Below are 23,446 nucleotides of genomic sequence, written 5' to 3' on the forward strand. Positions count from 1 at the left end.
AATCTGAGAGGGACTGCAGGGTTTGTTGAAATGACAAAATGTGGGTCCTTTCTCAACAGATCATTGACCTTCTATCTTGCCATGAGAAGCACTGGTCCGGAAAGAAATCAGCTTAATTGATAGCTTCATTTTCATTTAATCTATAGGCATGAAGTGGAATGATAATTATAGGAGAGATGAATTCAGTGATTCTAATATACTGTTCAGTTAGTGTTTTTAACCCGTGGGCATGCTCATGAACATAGGTTCAGATCCTAACCAGGGTATCTTCTGTATCCACATTTTGTTGTTGTTGTTGTTGTTGGGATGTCTGGCTTAGCGCATTGCAAATGGACAGTAGGCAGAATTATGATGTTAAGGCTGGATCTTTATGAGGAAAAACTGGTCAAGGAATGAGAAATTCACCAGGCTTCGCTTGTTGAGATGCATTGTAGATGATCAGAGCAAAAGGGCAAGCCCTCCTGGAACTTTATCTTGTAGATTTCTTTAGAAAATCCTTTAAGATTTTCCACTATGGCCCATTGTACTGGGTGGTTTTGTTTATCAGCTTGACACAAGCTAGAGTCATCAGAGAGGAAGGAGCCTCAGCTGAGGAAATGCCTCTTTGAGATCCAGCTGTAAGGCATTTTCTCATTTAGTGATCAATGGGGGAGGGCCCAGCCTGTGGTGGGTGGTGCCATCCCTGGGCTGGTGGTCCTGGGTTCTATAAGAAACGGGCTGAGCAAGCCATGGGAAGCAAGTCAGAAAGCAGCTCCCTTCCATGGCCTCTGCATCAGCTCCCACCTCTGGGATCCTGCTCTGTTTGAATTCTTGTCCTGACTTCATACAGTAATGAAATGCAATTCCAAAATGTAAGCCAAATAAACCCTTTCCTCTGCAATTTGCCTTTTGGTCATGATGTTTAGTCACAATAATAGAAACCTCAGCTAAGATACCCACAAAAGGGTGTATGAGAATGATTCCATTATATTCTAGAAGTCAAAGAATCTAGAAGCCAGGGTCAGCTAAATGCATGGGGTTTTGAATCTCTGTTAACATACTGTGTTTCTGATGCATGCTAAGTAAATAATACAGAGTGCTTCTGTTCTTCAGTTTCTCTCTACAAGATGGGAATAGCAGTGGTGCCTAGATCATCATATTAAAAGTGAAACTATGAAGTGCTGAATTTGGTACTTGATGATGAGTTAATTTGAATGAAGAACATTGGGCTTGATTTCCATAGAATAGAAAGTTTTTTGTTTTTTTTTTGTGTGTGTGTGTGTGTATGTGTGTGAGAGAGAGAGAGAAAGAGAGAGGCAGAGAGAGACAGAGACAGAGACAGAAATAGAGACAGAGAACCACTTCCTTTTTTATAGGTAACTGCAAAGACTCAAATGTGTCAAATTCTAGAAGGAATCTTTGGCTGCATAATGATGGAAGGTCTTGCTGGAGGAAGAATAAGAGTACTGTTCTTCTGTCTGAGACTAGACTCCAGGGCAGTCCTCTGGCCACTGGGAAGAGAACTGAAAGAGTGCTGGAATGTTCCTGCACTGGAGACTTGCCAGATTTGTGAAGATAGCTGAGAATCGAACCCAGGGCCCTGTGCTTGCTAGGCAAGCGCTCTACCACTGAGCTACATCCCCACCCCAGGAATTCTCTTATTGATACTGAACTTTGCAGTTTCTGAGCACCCCTGAGTATTGAGTATCTCAGTTGACTCTCAGTTCCCCGTTACATGGGGAGGAAGGGTGTTTTTGTCCTCCATGAGAGGACGTGGCAGTGAGTGTGTAGGAGGTCGGGAGACTCCATGGGAGCCCAGCTACACTATGGAAATCTTAGGCCTCGATGACTTCTGGGGCTGTCCACTAAAGACAGACCCATGCAACACACTACCGCCATTTTCTAAGGGACAGAGATTTGTCCAACCAGTAACCTATAGGCCACCCATAGCCAAGGACAGTTATGAATGTGGCCCAACACAAACTGTGAGGTGACTTAAAATGTGAGACTTTTATTCCGGGGTTTTTGTTTTTTGATGTCCTTGTCATTGTTTGGCTTGGGTCTTTTAGTAACTTGATTGCATGGTTACTCCAGAGTGTTTCGATATCAAGAGGTTGGACATCCCTGGACTCAATCCTTGACCTCTGAACTCTGAAATGAAACATCCCTGCCGATTTAAGCTTGACATTTCTGGATTCCTTTGCATCTGCTATTAAGTAGGTTTTCTGAAGTTGTACCAGTGTAAGGGAGAGTGCTGAGGAGGCCTGGGAAGAGGTGCATTTAGACAGTCCCATTCCTTCACTCCTGAGCAGCTGTAGTGAGGAGAAGCAGGATGAACCGGCTCTGGGAGCAAACTTGCCCACATTAGAGGGGCTGAAGGTAGTAGTTACTTGTCAATAGTTCAAACACTAGCAGGAGCTTGGAAAGGTCTCCCTTCTCACCCTCCATCCCCATGAAAAAGAATTGGGGCTATCAATAGGCTCACAGGATATTATTATTTATCTGAGTGACCTTTGTTGCTAAGTAACAGCATGATATTCAGACTATATTAAAAATTATGATTGGCATGAGCTTAAAATAATGTGCACGGGCATTGTAGACATTAAGCCTCATGGCGGGGATGTAAATTAGTCAGAAAGGTTCATGGGGGGGTCAGTGCAATTGTCAGATAATGCTGAACCAAGTCAAATTAATTGCTAATAATTTGTGGAGGGTAGGCAGCTGAGAAGTAGTAAGCTCTGGAAACTGTAGGAGCCGCAAAGCTTGGGTGTCACGCTGAAAATATGGGAGCTCGCCCATGCCAAAAAAGCATTAAAACTGGGAGTTGGACTTCAAGGAGTGACATTTCCTAGGTTCAGACGTCATCTCATTCCAAGTCCTATTTTCTTGACTTTGCCAGGCAGAAAATTAAGTAATGATAAAGGGCTAGAGAGGACCTGCTGCCCCCAGGCTGCCTGACTAAATGCTGTCCCTGAATTCTAACCAGGGCTAGAATACATCCCAGTGTCAGCAACAGGTTAAGTCTTGAACTGATCATTAAGAAAGACCAATTCCTTCTCAGCAGGCTGACAAATCTAAATAAGCTAGGGAGGCAGAACACCAGGTAAATTAAGATACATCTTATCCTTTCGTCCCACTGTGAAACAGAATCTTAATGTACAGTAGCCTTTGCAAGGAGACAAGGAAACCCTGGCAGTGGAGTCAGATCGGAAGTGGTGACCACAGGGAGCCTGAAAGATCCACTTTGAAGTGCCTGGTGGCCTGTGTCAGTCTTTTTTTTTCAATTCTATTTTTTTTCGTTGCTGTCACAGAATACCAGATATAAATGACTTTGAAGGAGAAAAAGCTTGTTCTGGCCTATGAGCCATTGCTTTGAGACTGAGGAGAGGCAGAAATAGCAGGAAGTGGGAGCATGTGGTGACACTTTCTAGTGGCCAGGAGAGGGGGAGGAGAAAGGACGAGATGTTCTTCACAGGGCATCTCACTCATAGGGAACTACTTCCTCTGTTGTAGCCTCATTTCCTAAAGTCCTCACGCCTTCCAAAACAGTGCCACCAGCTGAGGACCAACCCTTTAACCCATGAGCCCAGGGTGGGGGTCATTTCATATTCAAAACAACACTACATTCCATAGGATATAGAGTCAATAATAGCTCTATATTGACTAGCTAACTATTGTGTACTCCTGGAATGAAGAGGAAAAACTGACTTTGGAGACTAGGGCTCTTGGTGAGGTTTTCATCTTGTTTTGAGCTAGCCTGTCCATGGCAACTGGAAGCATTTGTGGTTCATTTTATTCTCTAATTGTTCTGAATAAAATAAAGGATTTGTATAGAGGCTTATTTAGATCTATGAGTGGACGCCACTCTGCTACCTAGGCATGGGCTGAGGGACTGAAGAGTTTAGGAAGATCCACCTTTCCTTCTTGAGCAGAAACTGAATATTCACCAATTTCCATGTCCTACTCTTGGGCATATTGATATGAATTCACAACATGCCCCCATGGATGGGCATGCCTGGCAGACCTAGACACTTCTGCCTAGTTATTTCCGGTTCAAATTAGCCATTTCCGGGTCAAAACATCTCATGTGACTAGGACCCCGTGGCTTTGCGTTTTTTGCGTAAAGCGCGCACAGCCATGTGATCTATGCACATGTGTGTAGTAGCCACATGAGTTCCTGTACACATGCGTGGCCCACCCTTTATAAGCCGGCGCCATTTTGCACTGGCCTCTCCTTTCCCTCTTGATCACGTGTGTTTCCCACAGGCCTATTCACGTCTGCCTCTTTCTTTCCTATCTTAATAAAAACTCTTGTGGATTTGTTGCGCTTCAGGATGTTTTCTCGCAGGGTAAGAGCACCAAATAACTAACACATATGATCAGAATACACATTCCATCATTGTAGCTGGTAGGGACCCAACTCACACATGGAGGGAATTGGCACAGTTCTACCCCTGCTATGGGATTTTTTTTTTTTTTTTTAAGATTTATTTATTATGTATACAGTGCTCTGTCTGCATGTGTCCCTGCAGGCCAGAAGAGGGTACCAGATCTCATTACAGATGGTTGTGAGTCACCATGTGGTTGCTGGGAATTGAACTCAGGACCTTTGGAAGAGCAGTCAGTGCTCTTAACCACTGAGCCATCTCTCCAGCCCGGGATTTTTTATCAACACGGCACATACCTTTAATCTCAGCATTCCAGAGGCAGAGGCAGGTGAATCTCTGAGTTTGAGGCTAGTCTGGTCTATAGAGTGAGTTCCAGAACAGCTAGAGGTAGACAGAGAATCCCTGTCTTGAAAAACCCAAACAACAATGCTAAATGGAGACATCACCATCAAACACAAATAAGTATTGATAATTTCCTATTCTGTGTCTTCTCAAATAAACATGGACTATCTATCTTATTAATAAGCTCCAAGAAACAAATCTCCATCTATAGCCCAGTCTGTTATCTAGTTAGCTGTTCAATGTTGGTCAAGCTACTTAAATTCCCTAGGACTTGACGTCTTCCTGCCTAAGAGAGAGATTGATTGTAATAGATCCTTAATCTTTAGCACCACATAAAACTGGGTGTGGTGGATCCTGGCAATAATCTTAGCACTTGAGAGATCAAGCAGGAGGTTCTGAAGTTCAAAGTCATCCTGAGCTACATATAAAGTTTGAGGCTAACCTGGGCTATGTAAGTCCCTGTCTCAACAAAACAAAATACCCTATACCCCCCAAAAAAATCTTCACAAGCCGTTTCTGTATAGCATTGAAGTCAGTGAATTTGGCCTTTGGTGTTTGTGATAGGAATGCAATAGTGTTCTTTTTGTGGTCCTGGGATGTCAGGACCTTGGAAAATGTCTGCTGCTGGAGTACAGTTCTTCAGAGCTCTGATGGTCAGCCAGCATTTGTCTCTGTAGGTCAGTGTTCCTGTGCACAAAAGCTGCCATTAGGGAAATGGCCCAGATATTCAAGACATCTGGGGTGAGTATGTTTGCATGCCATTTTCCTCTCTGGTTCTTTCTCCTTTCTCTCTCCTACTCTTTGCTCCAAGATGCTCAGATATGTGCTTTACCTCAGTTGCTCCTTGTTCCCTTACTGTTTGAGTCAGTTTATTCTAGATTAGGTCTTGAGCGTCCTCCAAAGGTCCATGTGTTGAAACTTAGTCCTCAAGATCACTCTGTTGGGAGATAGTGGAATCTTTAAGAAAAGGGCTGTAGTAATTGGAAACCTCTAGATCACCAAAAACATGTCATCAAAGGGGATTATAGGGTCCTGGTGTCTCCCTCTTCTGTCTTTTGCTCTCAGATCATGGTGAGGCCAGCTGTGAGCTTCCTCTATGAGGGGCTACCTGTCCACAGGGCCAAGCCCAAAGAGCCAACTAATGGACCAAACTGCCAAAACTGAACAAAACACACTATTTGACCTTATAAATTGGTTTTCTCAGATATTTGATATAGTAACATAAAGTTGGCTAACTGTCAGGTGTGTGGATTCATGGGGAGCCATGGAAAGAAGACTCAGAGGCACCTTAAGAATGAATCTAGCCTTTCGCAGCTGTAGGGGGGTCCAGCTTATAAGGACTGAAGTACTTTCCCTTTACCAATGGCATTTTTATTTTTCTCAATATTTACATTTTAGCCAGTTGATTTGCATATGCTCAAAACAACCTGAAAGGAGCTGCCAAAGATACAATGCCAAGTGCAAATTCCTCTATTTATCAGGTACCACAGTTTTCCAGGTTTCCTGAATGGAAATTTTGAATAGGCCTTTGAGCCTTGGGAGACTCTCAGACAAGATCCACATAGGTTGATAAGAGGAAAAAAAAGGTATTGGTTAAACAAAGGATGGATTAGGGCTAGGTGCTACTCTCTGGAGCCAGGCCAGGAGTAACTCAGCAGGAATACAGCCACAGCTAACACAAACAAGGAACCAGGTACTTGGCGCACCTTTCTCTCCAGGTCACTGACTGCCTTGAATGAAGGTCACAGAACTCAAGGACTCCCTTTCTTATGTTTTGTTGTCTCCATGTTCTGGCATCCACTTAGACCTAAAAATGCAGCAGTCACATTGCTAATCCTGGAGTACCAATATATCCTTTGTGTCCTTTCAAAATCTGTCCCTCACTCTTAGAAATAGCATCTTGTACAACCTCCTAAGGTTTGGGTGTGTAGATTATTGGAAGAGTGCTTGTCTAGCATTCACAGGGTCAGATTTTAAATCTTTAGTACCAAAAAACCAGCACCACCACCAGTGCCACCACCAGAACCACCACCAGCATCAGCACCACTGCACCATGACCACCAGCACCAGCAGTACCAGCACCACCAGCATCAGCACCACTGCACCATGACCATCAGCACCACCAGCTCCATGACCACCAGCATCAGCACCACTGCACCATGACCACCAGCACCACCTCATCCTGGTCACTTGTAAATACAGCCATGTGTTTAGTCATCCTCATACATGACCATCTCCTCTAAATAATTTCTATAAGCCTGTTCAAAGTGTGGGGCCCTTAGTTGCCTCATCTTTATGGTGATATTAATAATACCCAACTAACTGGTATGTTGGGAAGATAAAGATGATGATATATGAACATTCTTCATAACCCATAAATTTCTTTATACATATAGGGCACAGGTCATTATCACTCTCTACTTGACTTGAAGGAAACCCCAAAAGCTTTCATGTCATGCCAGGATGAGATTTTATGTCAACCTTGTCATGTCTGGAAAATCCAGAGGCAGCTGTTGCTAACACATTCCCTGTTATTGCAGTCTTTCTATTATTGGCCTCCCTACTATGACACAAGGCAATCTTCAGAGGCTCCATGTTGTCCACATACCTACAAACAGTACTCCTTTGCAAGATTTAACTAGGAGATGTGCGTTATGGAGTCTCTTGGATGGCAAATGCCAACAAATGGCCTGGCAGACCCGAGTAAATTAACTTTTTAAAACTAAAATGAGCATGTCTTTTGAGCTTTCTGGTTACTCTAGTTCATTGCATTAGAAAGGTTCTATTTGGGGGAGGGCGGTGAGGAGGGGGAGACTCCATTCAAGTACATAAGGTAAAAATTGCCTTATTGGCTTTTCATCTGAAATTTTGGCAGAACATAGACATATTTCAGCATTTATTGCCCTTTGAGTGATTTCCAGCTTTGTTCCAGGAAAAATACAATCAATCTTAGGGAAGCCACAGTATGAGTCTGCACATGGTGGGCTGTTTCAGATATGTCATGCAGGGTCTCTAACTCTTTTGGCTCATCATTTTTGGCTGAGGGTGAGTGTGATGTACACCACGAGAAGCCTCTTGCCTCCATTTGTGAAGCTGTCTGCGATGCCCAAGACTTGCCTCAAGTGGGAGTGGGAGCCTTGTGCATCCAGCTGTTCTCCATCAGCCCCAGGAACACATCTGGGAAAGTAGGTGTAAGAGGCCTGCCTGAGTGGGTGAGGAGGGAGCTAGACTTGCTTTTGTCTTAGAGAGGATGCTATTAGACTCTGTGGTAGGGTATGGGAAGGATTGCCACCCTCATATTCTGAGACAATGCCGTTGGATCTTCTTATTTCGCCACGTTAATTTTCGTAGTACAGTGTGGGAGCCGAACTTTTTCATCAGGTTCCAGGCTAGCTGAGAGAACCAGGGACAACTGGCTTATTTCGTTTCTTCACAAGTACATTGCAGAGTTGGAGAGACAGCTCAGCTGTGAAAGGATAAGGCTCACACTTTTTTTAAAAATAATTTATTTATTCTTATTTTATATACATTGGTGTTTTGCCTGCATGTATGTTTATGTGAGGGTGTCAGATCTTGGAGTAGCAGACAGTTGTTAGTTGCCATGTGGGTGCTGGGAATTGACCCTGGGTCCTCCAGAAGAGCAGTCGGTGCTCTTAACCACTGAGCCACCTCTTCAGCCCCTAATGCTCACACTTTTAAACATCAAAAGTTGAATTCCCAAGACCATTGCAGGGCAGGGTCTCAGCCTGACTCTGTATTTGGCTCCGGCTGGTTTGATTTTGCTGTCCTAAGTTTTGCCTGTGTTGATCTGATGCACCAGGGACTGGGGGTTTTCTCCTCTTTGCCCTTCAACAGAGCCAGTCTGCAATCCCCATTAAAGCAGGGGTTAGGATCTCTGGGTCAGGATACCGTGTGTTAGGAAGGTGGTTAGACGTCGTGTTCTCAAACCTCACGTTGTGCGGTCATCTCAGCTGAGCTCCAACCAGATGGAATAGATTGTGATTATTTTTGTCCACTACCCCCCCCCCCCCAGTAAAAATGCTAATTCGTCCTTGTTAATTTTGTCCACCCAGGGAGCCATGTCCCCAGTCTTCACAGCTGTTGCCATAGCCATGTTATATGGTTGGCTCAGTGACCCTGTTTCCACATTTGTTTCCATCCTCAAGCTGGCACGTCTTGTTGGCTGCTTCTCTTCCCTGCATCCCACCCTTGAATGCATTCCTCTTGCTCACATGGTAAAGTCTGAAGTACTCAATGGCCACTCACAAGGCATTGATTTGTCTCTTTGGTAATCCTTCATGTCACCAACTCTTTTCTCTTTCTCCGGGATGCCAGTGTGGGCCTTGGTACACTTACACACTAACGCAGACTCTTTCCTCTGCCTGACTTATTGGGGCAGCTCACTAACTTTGCCCCATAGTGCCTGCTTATCTTTGTCTCTTTGGTCATCTCTTCCCCCTCAGACTCCCTTGGTAAGGGCTCTGCAGTTGAGTACCCTTCTAAATTCATTCCTCAGAGACAGGGAGACTATTATCACTGGTGTCTGTCTCACCAGCCTGTAAGTGTTACTAGCCCAGCATGTAACCTGAGTCTAGTACAGGGCCTGGCCTGTGAAAAATCCATGAGAGATTACTATTAAAGGAAAAAAGGGAAAGAAACAGAGAATAAGGGAGAGAGAAAAGGCTCTCCCTTCAATAATCAATAGCTCATCATTCAGGATAAAAATAGTCTCCACACCCACCTTTGAAATTGCTGTGATTGTATGCCCCATCTCTAAGATGCCCTTAGGTTGCAGTCATGGATGCAGGTAGAGGTGGAGGGATGTGCCCTATCTACTTCCATTAGCTGCTTTCTTTTTATTCCTGCTGTAGTGGAGAGAGGGGATGCTGGTGTTTGTAGCAGTCTCTGATCTCTATGTTCTGACTGATAAGCCTGGGTCTGAGTGAGACAGAGTAGAATTTGACTATGTAATCATTAGTTTGGGGGACAGACACCATTGAAGATGATCACATAAATAACTGGGTTTTTCTTTTTACTCTTGTGATAGAGGACTCTCAAAGTTATTTGGCCCAGCATTTCCCTGACCCCTTTATTAGAATTTCCTGGGAAGATTGCTGAAAAAGATTCCCAGGTCCACCATACAAATTCCTCGTCAACAGGTCTATGGAGATTCTGACTTGGTAAGCTTTTGGTAGTGTGAGCAGCTTATTTTTATCAAGTGGGCATTTGGGGATTCAGACAGTCAGATTTAGCAACCACTGATCTAGAGTCCAAAGCCGGATTTCACTTGTTTCTTCTTTACAGTAGCTTTGGATGCTGTGTAAACATGGAACTGTCCATGTAAGCTGTTTTCCCATTAAAACAGGTTATATTTTTGTAGTTTCATGTCCCATTTATTTGTCTTTCATTTGTTTGTTTGTCTGAGACAAAGTCTCACTGTATAACCCAGATGGGTCCAAATTCCCCATGATTACCTCACACTTGCCAGCCTCCCCAGTAAGCCACATGCTGGGATTGCAGACATGTACCATCACACCTGGCTTTCACGCCACGTTTAACTTTTCTATTACATCTTTAGTTATTTGTTTGAGGTGTGTGTGTATGTGTGTGTGTGTGTGTGTGTGTGTGTGTGTATGTGGAAAAGTTTGTGCCACAGCACAAATATGTTGGTCAGAGGACATCTTGGAGTTAATTCTCTCTTTACAGCATATGTATCCTGAGGCTCAAACTCATGTTGTTAGTTAGTCTTGGTGCAATTGCCTTTACCTGCCAAGCTATCTGCCAAGACCTGCATTTAGTTCTTTTGAAGTGCTTACACATCTTTTATCTTATTTTCACTCATAAACAATTCTTTAAGGCAATGGAATGTCCACTAGCCATGCTAATTGGGTAGATGGGGGGTAGGTCATTGATAATGGGCAAGGTGGCCAAAAAGTACTCACTAAAGCTCCCACAGAATGTTAGTGGCATCACTGGTCCCACAATCTTGATGCTTTGTGTATTCCCCTCCTGGAGATGCATACATGTAATCCTAGAATGCCACATACCTTATTCACATTTTATAATATTTAATTTCTGCCCTAAACATTCGCAATTAGCCTTAAAGAGAAATGATTGATGGTTTCTTCTCATTTTTAAAAAGGCCGCTTTACAGATACATAAAGGTAAGAAGCTGTTAGGAGAGGTTTTATGGCAGGTGTTTCTTGGCAGCAATGGCCTTTCTTTTATGGCAGTCTGGAAATTTTCCTGGGTAATAACTTTCTTTTCTTTTAACGGGCGTAAAATAAAGAGGTTCTAGATAGTTGGATCATTATCAAATGATTTTCTGAAGACAACCATAAATTGTCAATACCATTCAGGCAAAACTAAGACGTGCTCAACATCTGGAAATCCAATGGATAAATAAAAGCTTTGACTTTTCCCTTTCTTGCCGGTCATGAGAGCTGGCTCCCTGAAATGTAATTCCTTAAGAGGCACTCAGCTTGGGGAGCTGGGAGGAAGAAATTTTGAGAAAGGCATTCATGCAACTTCTCCAAGTGGTAAGATTTCTCTTGTGAACATGGACATTTATATTTGGTCTCATTCACCATAGGTTAAGCTGAAGAGACAGAAAATTTCCGTTCTGAAAATAATCACAGGGAAAATTTGATGGGACTGAAAACAAAACATAGTACTCATGTTCATAAATTAAGTACCAGTATTTTGCACCTTTGCCGTGTGAATATTTGCTAGGCTATCTGTTATGCTTAGCACTGACTGCAGTGCTAGAGAGGCCAACATGGGCAGGAGCATGGACTTGGCTAGCCCCTGACACTGTCCCATGTACGGAAGTCATCATCAAGATTATTATTGTGTTTTCAGGTGGCAGGGACTTAAAGGCCAGTGTGAACTGTACAGTGAGTTCCAGGACATCCTGAACTACATGGTGAGATGGTGTTAAGAAGTAAAAACAAAAAAGAAAAAGAAACTATAACTACCGCTTTATTGTAGGCACTGTGTCATAAAAATCATTAACTCAGTCAATGCTTTATAATTGTATTGAAAATCTTTTAGTTATGTGTATGCATGTGTATCTGTATGGGGATATGTGCACATGAGTACGGGTGTCCATGGCAGCTTGAAGAGAACACCAGAGCTCCTGCAGATGTAGTTACAGATGGTTGTGAGCTGCCTGACATGGATGCTGAGAACTGGACTGAATTCTCTGCAAGAACAGCAAGGACTCTTAACCACCATGCCATCTCTCCAGCCTCAGATTGAGGCAATTCTTACAACCTTGAAATATGCACTTGATTATTAATTTCATATATTATCATTAGATAAAATACCTTAGCTAATGTCACACAAGAAGCAATGGTGTTGTGATGTAAACCCATCAGTTGGGTTCCAGATTCTTGCTACATGAGTTAAAGAGCTAATGAACTGTTAGGCAATTTGAGATGAACCATGATTGTCTAAGATGATCTCTCTGAGAAGGAAGCATTGAAGCTGAGTCTGGATGGGAGTGGTAGAATTTGCCAGAATGTTGGAGGTGGAGGTCAGAAAGGCAGCAGGGGATCTGGAGCCAGAAGGAACTTGAAAGGCCAGTGTTTTAGAGTATTATTTTAAGGTGTGTTACATTTGTTTATGCTGTGGAACACTTGTTTGATGATGCAAAGATGTGTTGCATTCCTGTATATTGCATTTGTGAAGCTGTAATGAGCCTGTCTAAAATACTTGCTTGGCCTCATAAAGAACTGAACTGCCAATAGCTAGGCAGGAGGGGGATTGGCAGGGCTACCAGGCAGAGAGATAAATAGAAGAGAAAAAGAGGAATGAGAGAGGAGCAAGAAAAGGAGGAGAGGAGGACTCCAGGGGCCAGGCACTCAGCTAAACAGCCAGACACAGAATAAGAAGAAAAGAAAAGATATATAAAAATAGAGAAAGGTAAAAGACCAGAAGAAAAGATAGATGGGATAATTTGTTAAGAAAAGCTGGCAAGAAACAAGCCAAGCTAAGGCTAGGCATTTATAAGAAATAGTAAGTCTCTATGTGTATTTATTTGGGAGCAGGGTGGTGCCCACCCGCCCCCAGACAGCAAAAGAGTAAAAGAATAAAACAGCCAACTACAGGCCAACGTGCGTAGATTTTACAGATGAGAAGATAAGGGCATGGGTGTTGGTGCAGGAAGCTGGACTGGGGAACCAGAGTTCTGGCTTTAGGAAAGGTTGAAAGTAGCCTGGTGAGAAATGGAGATTTTTTTTTTTTTTTTGTGGTGCTGGGGATGGAACCTAAAGCCTCTTGCATGATAGACAAGTGACCTATCACTGAGCCTGAGATATTTTTTTTGTTCTTGTGCACATGTGTGTACGTGTGTGTGTGTGTGTGTGTGTGTGTGTATGTGTATGCATGTGTACATGCATGTATGTATGTGTGCGTGTGTGTGTGTGTGTGTGTGTGTGTGTGCGTGCGTGCGTGCGTGCGTGTGTGTGTGTGTGTGTGTGTGTGTGTGTGCAGGACAGAAGTAGATGTCTTGTGTGTTCCTCATCATTTTCTACCTTATTTTTTTGAGACTGGGTCTTTCAATGAGACTGGGGCTATGTGCTGGCTGGCCAATGAACTCCTACCCAGTGCCAAGACTGCAGATCTGTGCCAGAGGATCTGTCTTCTATGAGGGCTCCAAACTCATGTCCTCATGCTTGTGAAGCAGGTACTGTAGTAACTGAACATCTCCTCATCCCCAGATTTCTTGTTCTTTCACCATTACTTACTCTGTGTGAACTACAGCAAGACTATTTTCGCATCATGGCCACATAGAAACTAGCAGGTTACATGGTGGCAGCAGCTTGTGGCTAGTGGTGTCCTTGGGACTCTTGGGACTCTTGGGACTCTAGGCCCTATCCAGATGGCTGGACCCCTGTGTCCATTCCCAATACTTATCACTCCAGTAAAAACCTGAAACCTAAAACTCAAGGATGCACTGTGATCGGCTTCCCTCTTGGAACTATCCACTCCATGTTTAATTCCCAGACTTTGCTATTTCCTTACATTCTGGTTGTGTCTCATGCACTTCTCAATGTATGGGAACACATGGAACTGTCTAGAAGCTGAATCCATATGTGGGAGTTCCCTCTAACTAGGTTTTTATAGTGTTCCAAGTAGATCTTGATTTATAAACCAGCCACATAACCATTCTTTGACCATCCACCTTTTTCTGTTGGACAAGATTACATTCTCATTAAGTTGCTAGGGATTGATAGGCTATTTGCTCTCTTAAGACACTAAGAGGATTTACCTTGTGAAAGAAGAGACAGTTAAGTAAAAGGACACAGTGACATTGTCAGGTAAATGAGATGACCACCCTCTACCAGGCACAGGGGGACACCTGGGGTGTTGTTTGCCACACATTGTCTCTCATTTCAGCTCTAATGGGTGCTGCAGTAGTAAGTCCAGACTGCGAAGACATTTTGGGATTGTGACTTATGCTCTTCTGTCTGGGAGTCTTGGAGTTCTGGCTGTAATTAGGCTCTTACAAAGGCTGAATTATTGCATAGAGAATGACTATTGGGACACAGGGGAAAGATGGCCATGTCAAATAGATCTGATTCCTGGCTCTGTTTGCATGTGGATGAGTGCCTGGCTTAAGGTGAAGTACATTTAAAAAGAAATAAGTGCCAGGATGGGTAGAATATCAGTGGTTACCCTTTGCATGGAAAGAAGAGAATTAAAAGCACCTGAGAGCCAAGGAAGACAAAGTTAAAGACTCCAAGTCTACCAGTGGTAGACAGGTAGACTGGCTTAGGACAGTTTCTGGCTTAGGATCTGTGTTCTATGTATGTCTGAATGCATGTGTTTCATAGTGGGCTAGGTGTCTCCTGGCAACACCACCTCCAGCATCCCACCTCATTTCCACATTGATACATTGGTGCCAATGGTGGATAAGGGTACATTTGGCCATGCCTCTTTCTGTGATGGAGTTTTTCAGATAGAGTGCCACAGATCTCCTTGATAGAGTTCTCTCTGTTCAGTTTTGTACACAGTCAAGAGAGGCCTAGCAGGACTGTGCTTTTTCATGCCAGCATAGACTCAGCCAATAGTTTTCCTGTGGGAAGTTTGACCTTAAGTGGAGGGTCAGGTGGGAACAGGTAAGTTATGACTCACTTACACAATGGCACAATGCCTCTCATGCCTGCTGTCATGCCTTCTACCGCCACCCTTGGTGGACTGACTCCTATATACTATTGGCCAAAATAAACCTTTCCTTCTTTAAAACGATTTTGTCCAGGGATTGCATCACAATAATAAAAGGAACTAATGTTGTGCCCTGGGCGCAAGACCCTGCAGAGACCACCAGAGACATGAACTCACTAAAATGCAAAAGCAAGGTTTATTGGAGCAGTTCAAGCGCATGGCAGGGACTTTGGCCGAGCACCTCGAAACAGCGGAGGCTAGAGGAGGTGCCCACACCTCTGCAAACTCAGGTTTTAAAGGCAAAAACCACAAGGTTACATTAGTTGGGGTGCTAGTATGGGTACAATTCTGATTGGCTCAAGTTTTAGGGGCTTTCCAGAATCTCTGTGCTATCTTACTTTGTAGTTTGACTGGTTGTTTGTCAAACTTTGTAGACCAACTCTGGCATTGGGGCATTTTGTGGTTAATCAATTGCTACCAGAGAGTCCTTCAAACATCCTGACTTTGTACTTTTGAGTTCCTGGGACCTATGTCAGCAGCTCTGGGAATTTCAAAACTCAGACCTATTTCAAGCTGGGGTGAGGAGCTTGTTTGAAATGGGAATGTTTTGTTTCTTCACTAATACAATAAAATAAGATTCCCTAGAGAAGAGGCTTTGTTTTCTCCCTTCCTCTTTATCTTCCTTTCACCCCTATTTCTGCCCTTCTTCTTTCCCTCTCTTCCCGCTCTGTGTGTCTGAATGTGACCCTTTCTATTGAGCTGTGTGAGTTTTGGAGTGGACATTTAACCCTCATTCTTCCTTAAGCTGGAAGACACAGCTAGTGTTTCCTGTGGTGTACAGGTAGAAAAATTGTATAATGGACAGAGAAGCATCTTCCTCATCATTTATGGTGAGATCTTATTGGTTAAGTCTCTGAGCACATCTAACACAGCTACCAGCTATTTTTGTGCAGTAAGCCATCCTGAAACAGGGGCCCAATCCAAAAGTTGCCATGTAATTGCTACATAATTATTATTCCTTTTCAGTTATATATTATCACATACACATTGATTAGTTTTTCATCCCTGGGATCAAAATTTGTGGTATGGACAACTTGAGAGAGTTTTGCTCATGGTTTCCAAGGTGTCAGTCAGTAACCATGGCAGGGCAAGTGTGGAAGAACAGAGCAGTTCACATCATGGTAGGCTAGGAAACAGGGAAAGGGAAATGCAGATCCTCAGACCACTTTCTTCTATTAACCCCTATGTCAGCTACTTTTATGTGATAAAAGACCAGAAGCATCTTATAGAAGGAAGAGTTTATTTGGGCTTCTAGTTCCAGAGGGATAAAAGTCCCATGGCAGAGAGCCACGGCAGCAAGGAGCAGGTATGGCTTTGGGAACAGGAAGCTAATATGATAACTCACATCTCTAACTACAAACAGAATTGGATATGAAGTAAGGTTAGATACACTCAAAGTCTATCTGCTCCATTGAAATATTTCCTCCAGCATGGCCACACTTCTCATAAACCTCCCCTAGTAATTCCACCCACTGGGGAGTAATTGTTCAATTGCTTAAGCCTATGAGAGACATTGTTATTCAAACCCTTCTCCCCTTTATTTCATCCAAGCCCTCAGTTCACAAATGATGACACTCACTGGCAGGGCAGATCTGAAATGCTCTCCCAGACACACACACACACACACACACACACACACACACACACACACACCCTCCTAGATAATTCTAAATCCATCAAGTTAACTATCAAATTAATGACCACAATGTAGTTGTTTTTATATCATTATTTCAGCTCCAAAGCCTGTGGGCTGCAATGGGGCAACCCCGCTTAGCTAGCTAGTACTGCTGAGTTGATTATTCTAAGATGGCCAGGATTTTTTCTCCTTTATCTAAAAGACCAGTCTTGGAAATGACATACTGTCACACTTCCCCTACTCTACTGGCCAAAATGAGTGCCATGGCTACATATCAATTAAGAGTACAAGGATGGGTGAAGAATTGGAGCCAATGATGCCATCTACCACACTGGGGTATGGGAAGTTCATTAACTTCACTATGTTGTTTTCTTCTTGCTTATAGGATGAGGAATGGAAATATGGAGTGCAGTGATCCAGGCCAAAGAGAGGTGACCCACAAGGTCATTGCTAGTTTGTTTTATATGCTTGTGTGTACACATATGTGCACCATCAAATGCAAAGGAGACACAGGCACTTTAAAATCCATCCAAATAAATCTTCCTTTTGTTTTCCTGGATCATCCCCATCCCCCACCCCTCTACAGATTGTGTGCACGCTCATGCTTTAATTTATGCTTTAATTCTTACCTTAGCTTATTTACTCAATTAAAAAAGAGATTCAAGCGTAGAAAACTCCATCACTCATCATCCGGTAAGATTTACTCTAGAAAGGGATGCATATGATTTTGCAGGCTCATTAACTATTCACTTTTTTAATTGCATATTCTGGATGCTGTTGGTTTATGCAAATGCTTCTTTCGTGTTCAAAGTGACCTTGTTTATCACCTCTGAGTCAAAAAAGAAAACTATTGCTTATTAAAGAATGAGGCGACAGGTCACCTCTTGAGGTTTTCTGAAAGGGCTGTCACCAGATAAACTAGAAAAGTTTGATTTAATACCAACTGCTCCTTTTGGGTCATGGAAAGAACATTTATTTTAATAACTGTTTGCAGGCACAGGCCCTTGCCCTAAATAAAATGATGTAAGTATTAGTTTACAGGCAAATTTTAAAGAAAGAAAAAAGTCAGCTAAAGGAGAGGATTAAGTGAAATTCCTTAACAGATTTTTTTTTTCAAGACTGCATGGACTCTTTGTGTCTGTCTTGAGCGTGTTACACTTTAATGAGATTATTTTGACGTTTTCAATAGATTTGAGCACCATGCATAACAAAGATTTCTTTCTGTTGCCCTTTCCTCCCAAGGAAATGTCTTTCTGTTGGGCTAGCAGTTGATAGTTGAGTTATTATGGCCAGTTGTTTTGATTTATATGTTCCAGTCTGCCTGCAGCATTTTATACATGCTGCCTGCCCTGGGCTTTGTCTCTACACGTAAGCAATCCAGCTCCTTTCTTCTCTCACCACACAGTCCACTTGTGGTATGGATTCCACATCTGTGTGTGAGTCTACAGCTTGGCCCTCGTACATATAGCCTTCTAGCTCCCATCATTGAGATGCAGTAGGTGTCCACTGAGTCTCCAAGAAAGTGTGTCTAGATGTGGCTCTCTCTCAGGAGTAGACCATTATGCTGGAAGAAATGCTTGATGCCCCTGATCTCAGGAGTCTTATTGCCAAACTGACAACTTGGGTAAATAATCTCTTTAAGTGCTTAAACATTCCTGGATTCTAAGTCATCTCTAGGCTTTGCTCGCTAATGCTGACTGAGAGTTGCAGAGGAGGTAAGAGACCCACATACCCAGAACTTGTTCAAATCAGTACGGATAGAATCTACGCTTCTACAAGCAAGACATTTCCAAACCTCACCCTGCCCTGCTTCTCCACTAACCCTTCTGGCTTCTAGACCTTTATTGTACAAAATGTCTCTTCTTTGGTACAGGCGTGTACAGTGTTAGTGTAGTTTGGTAGACAGACTTAACTTTAGCCACTCTCCCCTTCCCTTCCCTTCCCTTCCCTTCCCTTCCCTTCCCTTCCCTTCCCTTCCCTTCCCTTCCCTTCCCTTCTTTTTCCTCTTTCTTATTCTATTTTCTGTCTGTTACATTCTTTTCCTTCCTTCCTTTCTTTCTTCATTCCCTCCCTCCTCTCCCTTCTCACTTCCCTTCCCTCCCTCCCTCCCTCTCCCTCCCTCCCTCCCTCCCTCCCTCCCTCCCTCCCTTTCATTCCCCCACTTCTCTTCTTTCCAGTGCTGGGGATTGAACCTAAGGCCATACAAGGGCTACTCAAATATTCACTACCACTGAGCTACACCTCTACTTCTTTATTTTCTTTTGTTGAGGTGATAAATTCATGGTCTCCCTACCTCGTAGAGCCAGACTGGTATCTAACTGAACTTACAGTCTTCCCCTCTTCATGGATGGAGTGCTGTAATGACAGAACATGTCACCACATATGCTTAGTCATCATTTCTTGATGCCCACGAACTCCTTGTGGACAAGATCATGGCTTCTCTTTCTGGTTGTCACCTGACAGGAGTTTATTTAATGGTGAAGTCCCACTATGTTCCAGACACTGCATGTGAGTTGGCCATGAGATGGGTGTCCAGAAAGATATAGATTTGTATTAGAAGAGAAGCAGGTGGAATTTCAAGGACAGGGAAATCTTCCTTGCTTCCTTCCTCAGTCTTCAGTGTAAGCTTCCTTACTGCTACATATTTCCTTTTGGACCAGTGCCATATCCCAGAAGCTATCCTGTTCTAAGGTGAAAGTGATACAGGCTGGTGATGAGTCCCCAGGCACCTCATGTTATTACCTGGGGATGGTTTTGGAGTTCAGTGGTCTGGGGAATCTGTGGAGAGGTGCTTTATCCATTTGATAAATCCAGCAGCTATAGCATCCACATACATGTGTACACTCACTGTGATTGCATGCATGTTCATTATTTATATGTGTATTTGTTTTACACGCATGCACGCGCGTGTGCGCGCGCGCACACACACACACACACACACACAATGAGTTTAGCTCTCAGTAAGGCCTATGATCACGGTTTAATATGTTATGTTTGGATTCTAGAAAAGTCTGTGGGCATGTGTGTGTGTGTGTGTGTGTGTGTGTGTGTGTGTGTAAGTGATGGTATGTACATGCATGTGGAGGTCAGAAATTCACATCAGGCATCTCTCTCCATTGCTCTCCACCTTACATATTGAGGCAGGGTCTATCAGTGCACCTGTAACTCTGGGATTTTGTCTAGTCCAGCTAGCCAGCACGTTCTGGGGACCCTGTCCCCACTTCCCAAGTGCTGAGGTGGGCTGAGATGCTGGAGATCCAAATCCAGTCTCCTTCACACATAAGAACCTCAGTACCCACTGAGTTTCTTCTCAGGCATCTTGCATATCTTCTGACCCCCTCCCACTGTTACGAAGCCTACATCCTCATTGTTTAGTATACTGGTTTTTAAAGATCAGAAGGCAATGTGGTTTGGATTTGGAAAAATCACACCAAATCTCTTGTGTCAGGTTTTGTCCCTCAGCTTAGGGCTATTGGAAGGTATAGACTTTTTAGAGGTAAGGTCTAGCAGGAGGGGTGATGTCACAGGTTAGGGGGTGGTGTAGGGGACTGTGAACTGTCCTGTCTTTCTCTCCACTTTGCTCTGAGGAGAACAGACTCTACGATGCTCTCCCACCAGGCTGTACTGTGCTGCTCAAGGCTAGATCAGCAGAACTGATCAATCATAGTTGGAAACCTATACAACTCTAAGCCCAAATAAACCTTTCATTTATAAGTTGCTGTGTTTCAGTTATTTGTTACAGTAACACAAAGCTTACTGACACAAACATTTGCTGTCCTTTTTCTTTAATGGACACTCTCTTCCTTAGATAATTTATTTATGCTACTTGATTTTCAATGCTCTGAAAATTTCCAACAGATTACCCACTTTTTTTTCATACTTCTTTTCTCTCCACTAGAGGTTTTGTTGACTTATGGGGCTTGTAGGGCTTACTTTCCTGTGTTTGTAGTTGAGAATTTTTTTAAAATTATATAATCAAATATAATTTGACCTTCATTTTTGATTCTCCAGAAAAAAGATAACCTTTCAGTGGCACTGGATTCTTGAGACAGCTGAGAAAATGACTCTTGTGAAGGAAGCATCATTTAGTAAAGATAGAAGAATGCCGAATGGTAGGTAGCTTTAAGACTCATTCCTAAAATGCCTAGTATTTTCATGACCAGGCTTTGAGCTTAAGAAGTTACAGATGAAAACACTTGAGCTATGCTTTGAACCCTTTAGCCTTTTGTGGCTTAATTCCCTCCTCCATAGAGTTACTGCTACTTACCTCAGAAGGTCGTTGTGTGGACTGCTAATTTATATTAAACATTCAGAGCAGTATCAGCATGCTCTAGGCATGAATGCCAGCTATTATCTGTATAGCTCTCAACCATCTCTATGTATTTGTTTATTTCATTTTCATTTTAATGTCTTTACAAATTTTGTACTTTGCTATTTTAATTTAAATACATTTGCACAGATACTTAATTTAATAAGTCATAATGGTTTTTATGAGAGTTATCCAACTTATTGGCTATTGTTGGACACTTAAGCTTTTCCTTATTTAAGAAACTGATCATAGATATACCTACATGCACAGATTTATGTATTTTTCTTTTTAAAACTGACACATAATAATTGCATATGTTCATGGGTAGAGTGTATGACACTCAATACATGTTTGCGATAATATGTAATGGTTTTGCCATAAGCTTTCATTTCTAAACAACCAAATCTTTGACATTAGTTATTTTGAAGTGTACAGTAAACTGTTGTCAATTCTAGGTATTTTTCTACACTATCAAATACTAGAAATTATCCCTTAAATCTAAGCAAATCATTGGTTTTCTGTTTTGAACAATAACCTTATAATAATCATAGGAAGTCTTCTCTGCATTAATGGATGTCAGTATCTTATGGATCATGTTTATGGCTATGTTTCCTCCTGATGGACTGTACCAGGAGACATGGATGTTTCTAAGTTCTGCAGTGTGGAGAAGGGTTTTGGCAACGTAGCCATGGGGTTTGGTGTTTTTAGCAGTCACCTTAGAGAAGAAGTGATCCAAGAAAGAGGAATGCCATCAGCCTTTCCCCTCTCTACACTGTCTGTTACTTCCTCACTAACACAGCATAGAATAGGGACAAAGGGGCCGTTGGAGGTCAGCTCTTGTGGACTCCAGATTCGCCCCAGCCTCCTTCTCACCACCTGCAATAATTCTTTCTTAATAGCTCACTGCTCGGTTTTATTTTTCTTTTGGCAGCTCATGGTGTATTTGTAAAATGAAGACCTCTATTAGAATACACTTTTCACTGGGAAAAAATTAAAGCAAACAGATTGTGGATTTAGATCAAGTAAACACTGATTTTGGTAAATTTCACTTGCAGGACAGTCCATAACAATCACATCTGCCCTTCTTAGCCCCAGAGCCACTCAGCGGCCAAGATAAGAATTTAAAGAATAATTTAAACTGAGACTTTATTGTGTTGACATTTGGTTCCTTCCACGCCACTGTAGATCAAGCTCTGAGCACTCACAGTTCTCGGACTGAAGGCTGGGAGCTTGGTCAGGAGCATCTGCATCTGGGATGCTGGGAGAGTCTGCCACAACAGTAGAAGCAGCTGCCGAGGCTGTCCACACACAGTGACTGCATTGGTCAGGTGGTCTACACCCTTCTCATGGTCCTCTTTTACCAATAACTCTTCATTGAGCCATCTTTCTTCAGGGAAGAATTCTAAACAGCTTCAGCATCCCTAAGTTCAGGTGACTTGGACAGATCACCTCTTTCCCTGGCAAGCGTCTGATTATCTTTGTTCTTGAAGCTGAGGTCACTCCGCTTCTTGCAGTGGAAGTAGATGTAGTATTGGCTGAAGAGGGTGCTGCACATACCTGCTGCTTTGGTGCCGTTCCTGCCAATCATCTTTGCTGCTCTGGGGCATATGCTGGGTGCAGCATTGGCTGAGCAGTGGTTAACACCAAGTGCTGGGAGCCAGTGAGTTCCTCACAGCTACCAATTAGGACCAGAAAGACTAGTTCGCTTCCTCCTCATGTCTTCCCAGGCTGTCCTTGGAGGCCTGCTTTTGGATTCTCCATCTGGTTTTCTGACCTTACTCCACCCCTCTGATTGCCTCTCTGGCTGTATCCTCACTCACTTGCCATCAGGGGGCTCCTAAAACAGTGTGTATGCATGTGAGGAACCATACTCTCTGCTCCGAGGAACCCCCATCAGGCTTTTGGGAGATGCATAAATTCTTGTTTAATGATGCATCTGCCCAGCAGGTAATAAAAACATCTCCTGAGTGCAAAGAGCAAACACAAGGAAGGGGCTGAGCTCCAAGCTCTGCACAGTCAATGTCTTAGGTACCTCAGGGTCATGCCTCCCTGCAGAACTGCCATTTCACTAGAATAGCAGAAGCACCCTCTTAAAAACACACACAGAGGAAGAGACCATTCAGAAGTTACACACACACACACACACACACACACACACACACACACACACACGTGCGTGCATGTGTGTGTGTGTGTGTGTGTGTTATGACCCAACAATTCCACTTGTAAGGTATAAACTCAATAGAAACACAGCACCTATGGTTCACCCAAAAGCATGTACAAGCATGCTTATAGCAATGTTATTCATAAGCCATAAACTAGAAACAGAATGTGCATCTTGGGAATATGGGCAAATAAAGTGTTAAGTATGCATACAAAGAGGTATTATTCAGAAACATGAGCGAGCTCCCTTAAGCTACTTGCTTCTGTATGGGTCCACCGTGAGTCTACAGCTCTAATGATGAGGAAAGGCTGCCAATCACAGGCAAGTGATTGAATCTGCCCATCATCAGCCCAGTGCAGAGCTGTCTACTGGAGTTTAGGTAAGGCTTTAGTGCCCAA

The 23,446-nt window shown here is 43.1% G+C and overlaps 1 non-coding gene and 1 pseudogene across 1 annotated transcript; both read right to left on the reverse strand.

Moving 5' to 3' along the window:
* Positions 1-1,549: 1,549 nt before the first annotated feature.
* Trnaa-agc lies at positions 1,550-1,622 on the reverse strand. Its single transcript has one exon. It is a non-coding gene; the product is annotated as a tRNA-Ala (tRNA).
* Positions 1,623-22,017: 20,395 nt separating this feature from the next.
* LOC118573039 lies at positions 22,018-22,472 on the reverse strand (annotated as a pseudogene).
* Positions 22,473-23,446: the final 974 nt, after the last annotated feature.

Source organism: Onychomys torridus, chromosome 23, assembly GCF_903995425.1.
Source record: "Onychomys torridus chromosome 23, mOncTor1.1, whole genome shotgun sequence".
NCBI lineage: Eukaryota > Metazoa > Chordata > Mammalia > Rodentia > Cricetidae > Onychomys > Onychomys torridus.